Source organism: Panthera tigris, chromosome B3, assembly GCF_018350195.1.
Source record: "Panthera tigris isolate Pti1 chromosome B3, P.tigris_Pti1_mat1.1, whole genome shotgun sequence".
NCBI classification, from domain to species: domain Eukaryota; kingdom Metazoa; phylum Chordata; class Mammalia; order Carnivora; family Felidae; genus Panthera; species Panthera tigris.
Window position 1 is genome coordinate 125,523,284 of NC_056665.1, and position 7,703 is coordinate 125,530,986.

A 7,703-nucleotide genomic window follows, 5' to 3' on the forward strand; every position below is an offset into this window, starting at 1 on the left:
CACAGTGTGGTGTCTGATGTTTATTCAAAATAATGTTGGGTTGAGCATTGTGCTTTATTTTTCCTCCTTTGCCAAACTATTTAGTAAAAACCTTCTGCATAAAATATTTTTGTCTAAATGTTGTTTTAGAGAATGAATAAAGAAGGGATATATCCTAGCCAAGTGGGGAGGGGAGAGAACGCCAGGTGTAGGAAGTGAGACGCAAGTGGGACAATCAAAAACTCAATGCCCGGTAGGCTGGGTGGCTCAGTTGGCTGAGCATCCAACTCTTGATTTTGCCTCAGGTCATGATCCTAGGGTTGTAGGATCGAGCCCTGTGTCAGGTTCTGTGCTGAGCGTGGAGCCTGCTTGGGATTCTCTCTTTCTCTCTGCTCATCTCCTGCGCATGCTCTCTTTCTAAAACACACACACACACACACACACACACACACACACACACACCCCACACTTCTTTCAGGATGAAGAAGCTAAGGCACAGGGAAATCATGTGACTTTTTTCTGGCTAGAAGATACTATAGACAAAGAGAACAAAGGGCCAGTTTTTCTGAAGTCCAGCTTCATAGCTCCTTGCTGGATGACAGCATACACTCGATGACCTTCTTGAGGCAACTGATTAAGTTACATTTCTGGGCAGATGGAAGTCATCATGTTACCCATGACAGGTGTTCTTTCCAATATAGAGACATCCCCCTATGTCCCATTCATGTAGTGCCTGCTCTGTGTTTATGGAGTTAGACAGCACTTGAACCTGGAATGTACATTACTGCATTTGAGGCCAACTGGCAGGGCAATCCTACTTTCATGGACCTTGAAGCCTCTACAATTTGAGCAGGGGCCCCTTTAAGAAAAAGAATAAAAACTCACAAATATAACATTAGATATAAAAGTGCATATTTATCTGGAAAAAGAAATCACAACCAAACACATATTTTTTAAAAGGTGGGAAATATCACAAGCATAAAAAAACAGAAAAATAATGATTTTTACATTATTTAGCAGCCTGTCACTTGTCTTTTATAGTTTCTTTCCTGCATCCTATTTTGACAGCTTCTTCACATAATAGTATTTTGTGATATCATTTTCTATTGAGAGAATAGAAAGATAATCCAATCTTTCCTCTAGAGAGGTTGATTGACACTTTTTTATATTTTTGATAATAATAAAAATACAGATGCGCTTTTCTGTTTGTAAGATGACTACAAATTTGTACTCTTTCGCCATAGGAATTCTCTTTGATCCTTCTTTCGCGTGATTCTCATCAAAAAAGAAAAGACATGTATGGTGTTGGTAACTATATCTTGTATATTATTGAGTACATTCCTGATAGGAGGGAACTTATGTTTTAATTATGTATTTATAGGAACTGAATCTATGTATAATTTTACCTGTCTGATAAAAAATTCTACACCTTATTGCACATAATATCTTCTGGATCCAGATCTTTCAACCTTGTTTCTCTTCTAATTCTTTCATGCTACTGGTTCATATCATGGTAATACTTTGGCCCAGCACCTTTGTGTCTGGTGCAGGATGAGTTGACACAAGTGGATAGAGGGAATATTCCTGTAGGTCATTCCTACAAAAGGAAAACTTGCAATAACTTAACTATATGCAGAAGTGACTGAGAACCACATACATGTATCACATAAATCAAAACTGAAAATATCCCTAACTGAGCTGCTGTTTAGCCAAGTTGTAAAAATGCCTATAGCCACTCAAAAATTACCCAACACAGTTGGAAGTTCAATGATGAGAAAAGCAGAGTGGAAAAAGATAAATCTTAACCAGTTGTGATTAAATTATTATTTGGCAAATTTTACAAACACACACTGACCATATGAACATATTGTTGGGGCTCCTCCCAGAGCCTTGAAAGGGGTTTGTGTGAGTGAAGCTAAAGCTTAAGCTTCATTAGCTTCACGGTAAAACCAACTCAACTAACTGGTCAAGTGATTGCTTATCAGGTGCATTCCATTCTGGGCCAAATTCTTTGGGTAACAGTGTATATTCCAAAGGCATGCTATTGCTTCCTTGGGCTTTTTTTCTCCCTAAGAGAATTCTGGCTTTGGCAGGTAGCAGTGCATAATGAAGACTTGCTTACTTTTCTTCCTAGTGAGACCGTTATGATTAGATGTGATAAACCTAATCATAACTTTAATAAGAAACTGCTTTCACCTTATTATTTGCCCAAACTGTGTGTGGGGTTTTATTGGCCATAAACTGTGTTTACTAATTCTTCAGGTTCATGAACAAAGAGACCTGGCCTTTTTGGAAGGCTTTCTGGCCAAGTGGTTTCTGGGCAGCTCAACTATTATATGCTCAAATGCTCCAAGGCATCAAAATGGGGTGTTGACAGAGGCACAAATTGAGAGGGGCTTCCTGGCAAAATGAAGAAACATGTTTCTGCTCACTAGAGTCAGCCTTATTAATTGTACTCTAATAATTTTTCCTCTTTTTTCCACTCCCTGCCCCCAGTTTATTGTAGTGGATTTCCTTATTTCTTTATTGAAGAGTATTAGTAAAGAGACTTCTAAATAGAGTTAGCCAAGGTCTTAATAGGAAGAGAAGGAGTAATTGAAGACAGCTTAGTACAGAGATTTTTTGCATAGGTACAGGCAATGGTAATGTATACAGGATGGTGATGTACCCACCCCTCTTGTAGCAATAACCAACCATCACATTTGTAACCTTGAAGGGTCTAGTGGAGGGAGCCATCACTGACACTCGGGGAGAGAACAGTGGCTGTAAAGGAGGGCTTTGTAGCAGAGGCAGTGACTTCTAGTGAGGGAATATTGCTAATTTAAAGCCTGACAGTATTGAGGCAGGGGAATAAACATCCTGACCTTCCTTTCCTATTTCTCTTTGATCTTTTGCAGGTGATTCTCATTGGCTGAACTCAACAGCAAACCAAAGGGCATGCAAGCTTATTGATACAATCAATAAAGTTCAGGTGAAGGGCACAGGTAAGGGTAGAGAGTGGATTTAGAGGGGCAAAGAAAAAAATATCCAGCACAGAGTGCTACTTAAATTGGAGGAATCTTGCCATTACAAGACTGGCCCAAGAGGAAAATATCTACATATTCCTGTCTTAAAAAATAGGCTTGCAGTTTTGTCTAGCATCCCAAATTTCTCTCTCTCTCTCTCTCTCTCTCTCTCTCTCTCTCTCTCTCTCTCTCCCCGTCCCCCTTTCTCTCTCTCTTTTTCAGAGAAGGACTGGCTGCCCAGCTTGAGGGAGTGCAGTCATCAGATAGCCTCAAGGTGTCAGCTCCATTAGGGTTTGTCTCAGCTGCCAAGAGCCGTCTTGCTGGAGGTCAGGTTGTATTTTCTGGGGATAGGCTTAAGTTGAATACAATTAAATGGTTCAAAACCCTTCTTTTTACGTATCTATTACAAAGTGTGACCTATTAAATATTGTCTTAACCTTCACCACTTTTCATTACAGAAAACCTGTTCCAGGAATGACATTAAACCTTTCTTTTGAATATTTTTACTGGAGCAAGTCTTTCCTCATTTCAATGGCTATAATAAAATGAATTTTCCATATGCTAGAATTATCTTTTCCCTTTTTCAGTCAGTGGTATTTTTCAAACTCCATATATTCTAGACGTTATTTCTTTAGTTTCCTTGGCTTGGAAGAAATATGTCAATGTTTATCTTTTTTTTTTTTTTTTTTTGGCTTTTTAAGTTCTTATTTTAATACCAGTTAGTTAACATAGTGTTATATTGGTTTCAACAGTTCCATCACCCAATGCGCATCACAAGTGCACTCCTTAAATCCCACCACCTATTAAACCCTCCCCTCTGGTAACCATGTCAGTGTTTATCTTAGTAAGAAATTCTAGTGAATAAATTTGTGTATTTCCAAGATTGAAATGGACTAAAATTCTACCCCACTCATTCTGTAATGCCTGATGCAACTCATTCAGAGAAAATCCCATTTGGTTATGGTTCAGCCTGGTCACTGAACATTTCTCAGCCTCATTTTATGATCTGCAATAGACACTCTTACCTTGTAACATGAGAAATCTGAGATAATTTTGTATTATTTGTTCTTCCATTACTTTTCAATCATGCTGATCCTTTTTCATCTTCCTTAGGGAATTTATGAATTTTCTAATTGATACATTTCAAAAAGAACTTTATGAATTCTTTAATATCACATCTTTCTCCAGGTCTTGTGGTGTACTGATAATGGATCTAAATTTCTTTCATAGTGCTTTACTTTTTTTAAATGCATTCCTTAGTTTTCAATTTTTATTTTCTTGCCTAAGTTTTTGTTTATGAATGAAATTGGGGAAAAAATACGGACTGCTTGGAAAGCTTGTAGAATCACTAAATATACAAAACAATATAAAATTCTGGTGCAAAAGACACATTGATTATGTTAAACAAAATTTTTCTGTGTTGTATGAAATAAGAGGGGGAGTAAATGAAAATGATTTAGTAAGAAGAGTATTATATAGATTCAAATATTAAGCAAAAAAATCAAGCACATTGTAATATCACAAAGATAAAGTTTTCAAAAGTACAAAGGTGCTCTGTTGTTTAGTACATATACAAACATACCGTACATATATACACACTTGAAACAAATATATAAAGACATACTTGATTATGATACATATTGAATTCAAAAATAGTTTTAGGATGGGGAGGGTAATAGAATTATGAATGGATACACAGAGATTTTCAGTTGTTTTTGCATTTTTCATCTTTTTCTGTCAAGTTTCAATCTGGCTATTTTCTTTTTATGTGTCTTCTAGTTTACTAATCCTCTCTGTAGTTTTGTCTAATTTGCTATAAACTGTTTATTGAGTTCTCAGTTTCAGTTACTATTATTTACAGTTCTAAGATTTCCATTCATTTATAATAGTTTCCAGCTCTCTGCTGAAATTATCCATCTAACTAATTTCTGTCAAGAACTGAGAAGGGTCTATTATTTTATCTAATTTTCAAGCTAACAAGTTAGCATGCTACCATTTCATGCATCTTGACAGAAGACATAAGGCTCTTTGGGTCAGAGTAATACGACATATTACCCACAGCACAGCAAGATGCCTGTGCTTCATGATTGCATTGATTCCCTGTGCTCTTCAAGTCCCACATGAAGAATAATTTAGCTGGGTACTGCAGTGGGTTTATGTCAATAGCCAAGCATCTCCAAATTTGGAAATACAATTCTTTCATAATGAACTGCAAGCAAATATTCCATTTTCCCTGGAGGGAGACTTTATCTTTATTATACGACATAGTAAGAAAATCTTCCTGTTGCATCAGAGGGGGAAGTTATCACTTTTCCAAGGCTGTTTTCTACATAAGTATATTTTAAAAGATGGTCCAGAATAAAAGCTGTCAGTAAATTTCCTTGTAAGATAGGAGAAACTCAGGAGACCCATAATGAATTGTATATTCCAGCAATTTTTTGAACAAAATCACATATTTTAAAACTATTTTGACTATCTGCCTCTTCCATACCTATCTTCTTCTTATCTGTTATTTGCCCTTGGTTTTTAGTCCTTAGCCATTTTGCAATAGTCCTAAAGAGTGATTAAGAATTAATTGTTTTGATGTTTTATATCACTGAGGTTTTAGTGTTGCTTGTTACTACAACATGCCTAGCTTAGCAGAATGTTATTTTTACTGCAGTTACTGCTATCATTATTGGAAAGTACTCAATGAGTTCTTCCAGAAACAAAATGGGAGTGTAGAACACTTAAATTCAGATAACAAAGTGTCCACATGCTGCTATGAGTAATACTTCTAGCCCTACTTTCTACCTTTTATTTATTCCTTCTTGAGGACGGAGGGCATATTAGTTTGGTGACATTGAGTAAAGCTTTTATAAACTTTCATCTGAGGCTCCTTCTCCTTTCACAGTATCCTGAGTGAATCTTCTGCCATAAGGTGAAGAAACCCTGCTTGGTGAGTAACCCTTCCACACAAATTGAAGAGGGCAGAATGCTCCAAAAGCTAACAAGAAAGGTTCTGCTACATATATCCCATGAATTGTTCCCAATCTCATTAACCCAAATCTTCCTCTTCTCTTGGATAAGACTGAGTGAGGGGATGAGGAGGAAAGCACAAACTAGAAAAGAACTTCTTAATATTTCAAAGAGAATAGGCTATTCTATTTCACAGGAACAGCAAAACCACCCTGTAAGGCAGAAAACATGCATGTTTCTCTTCTTTTACTGCTATAAATTGCTGGGAGCAAAGACCTATTTTTGTCTAGTGCTCTGCTATGACTGGATAGGTGTGTTTAATTGTAGGAGGAAAATGGTAGGAAGCCTACATGTGGCAATAGGCTAAACTGCATTCTCTATTTCAGTTTACTGGTAACCAAACATATTTTGATACTTCATCTGTTTATACCTTCTGTTTTTCAATTGGTTACACATGGTAGCAGAAAGGGTGTGATTGTCCATCCTCAGTCCCAACATGTAGGTCCATGAAAGACCAGATTTATGAATCCATCATTTGCTTCTAGTTTTCCCCCATTTAGGGGGCTATTGTGCATATTGCTTCATGGAAATTAATGCAAAGCAACAGGAGAGTAGAGAATAGTGAGGTCACATTGAGAAGTAGTTACTGAGGATGCTCATTAATTGATTCATTCAGCAGCCATCCTACCCAGCTTTATTTATGCTGGGGTTTCTGCAAAATGACAACCACCAGTCAAAGTCCTTCAGAAGTTGCTTGTAAATGATCAACAACACACATGCTGAATCCACAAATGCTGAGGCTCAACTGTGTGCATGTACTAATGTGTGAGTTAGACTAGTGCAGAAATAACACAAACGTTGGAATCTCCTTAACCCACTAATTGAAAGTTAGAGGAATTCAGACCAGCACATGGGGTTTACTTTTTTTTGCCAGAAGGCCTTTCTCTTCAGAGTTTTTCTTTTTCAAGAACCATAGACATTTATTTTATTGCCACTCTATTCTGCTGCACGGTTTTTCCCTGGGCTAAGAATGGAATTACTAACATTGCTTGTTCCAAACTCTGAAAATTGCTGTCAGGTGTGAATTAAATGTTTTATTTGAAGATTTGAGCTCCTTCTCATCAGTCACAAAGGGAATTTTTATGGAATAATACTCGTTGGCACTAATATAATTCTTTTCATCTTAGACTCTGTAAGTGCTTTGTAAACCTTCTCTCCTTGCGATCTACATTTCAATGAATCTTATCACCCCTCCATCTAGCATCACTGACAGAAGCTTTATACTAACTCCCTCAACTCTTCCAGAGCTGCTTTCAGTGTTCCATGTAAGTGGCAAACATTTGAATAATTGTTTCTGGGTACTTAGAGAAAGGAATAAGACAACTTTGATGATCTTCTGGCATACTGTGAATTCAGAACTTAGGAGGGGTGCTAAGGGTAAAATGTGCCCCCTTGAGCTGACAGGGTGAGAGAAAAAAAGAATGTTAATAACAGATTAAAAACAAGCAAGAAGCCAATTACCCGCCCCCCACCCCATCTCTCCCGCCAAATCCACCGAAACTTTTCTTGATCTTAAAAAGATCACAACTGGGGCCTTTAAGGTTTTTCACATTCCCATTTGGGTGTTCAAATTATAACTGTTTTCTAGTCGCTTATTGTCATAACATGTTTGAGTTGGAAGGAATGGTAGACACCACTCATAATCCAGCCAAATCGTTCCACAGCTGAAACACTGAGGTTCAGAGACATCTACTGATTTAG

At 37.2% G+C, this 7,703-nt stretch overlaps 1 long non-coding RNA gene across 1 annotated transcript; it reads left to right on the forward strand.

Moving 5' to 3' along the window:
* The first annotated feature begins 2,911 nt into the window (after positions 1-2,911).
* LOC122239290 lies at positions 2,912-7,267 on the forward strand. Its single transcript, XR_006218243.1, has 3 exons — positions 2,912-2,963; positions 5,878-5,922; positions 7,204-7,267. It is a non-coding gene; the product is annotated as an uncharacterized LOC122239290 (long non-coding RNA).
* Positions 7,268-7,703: the final 436 nt, after the last annotated feature.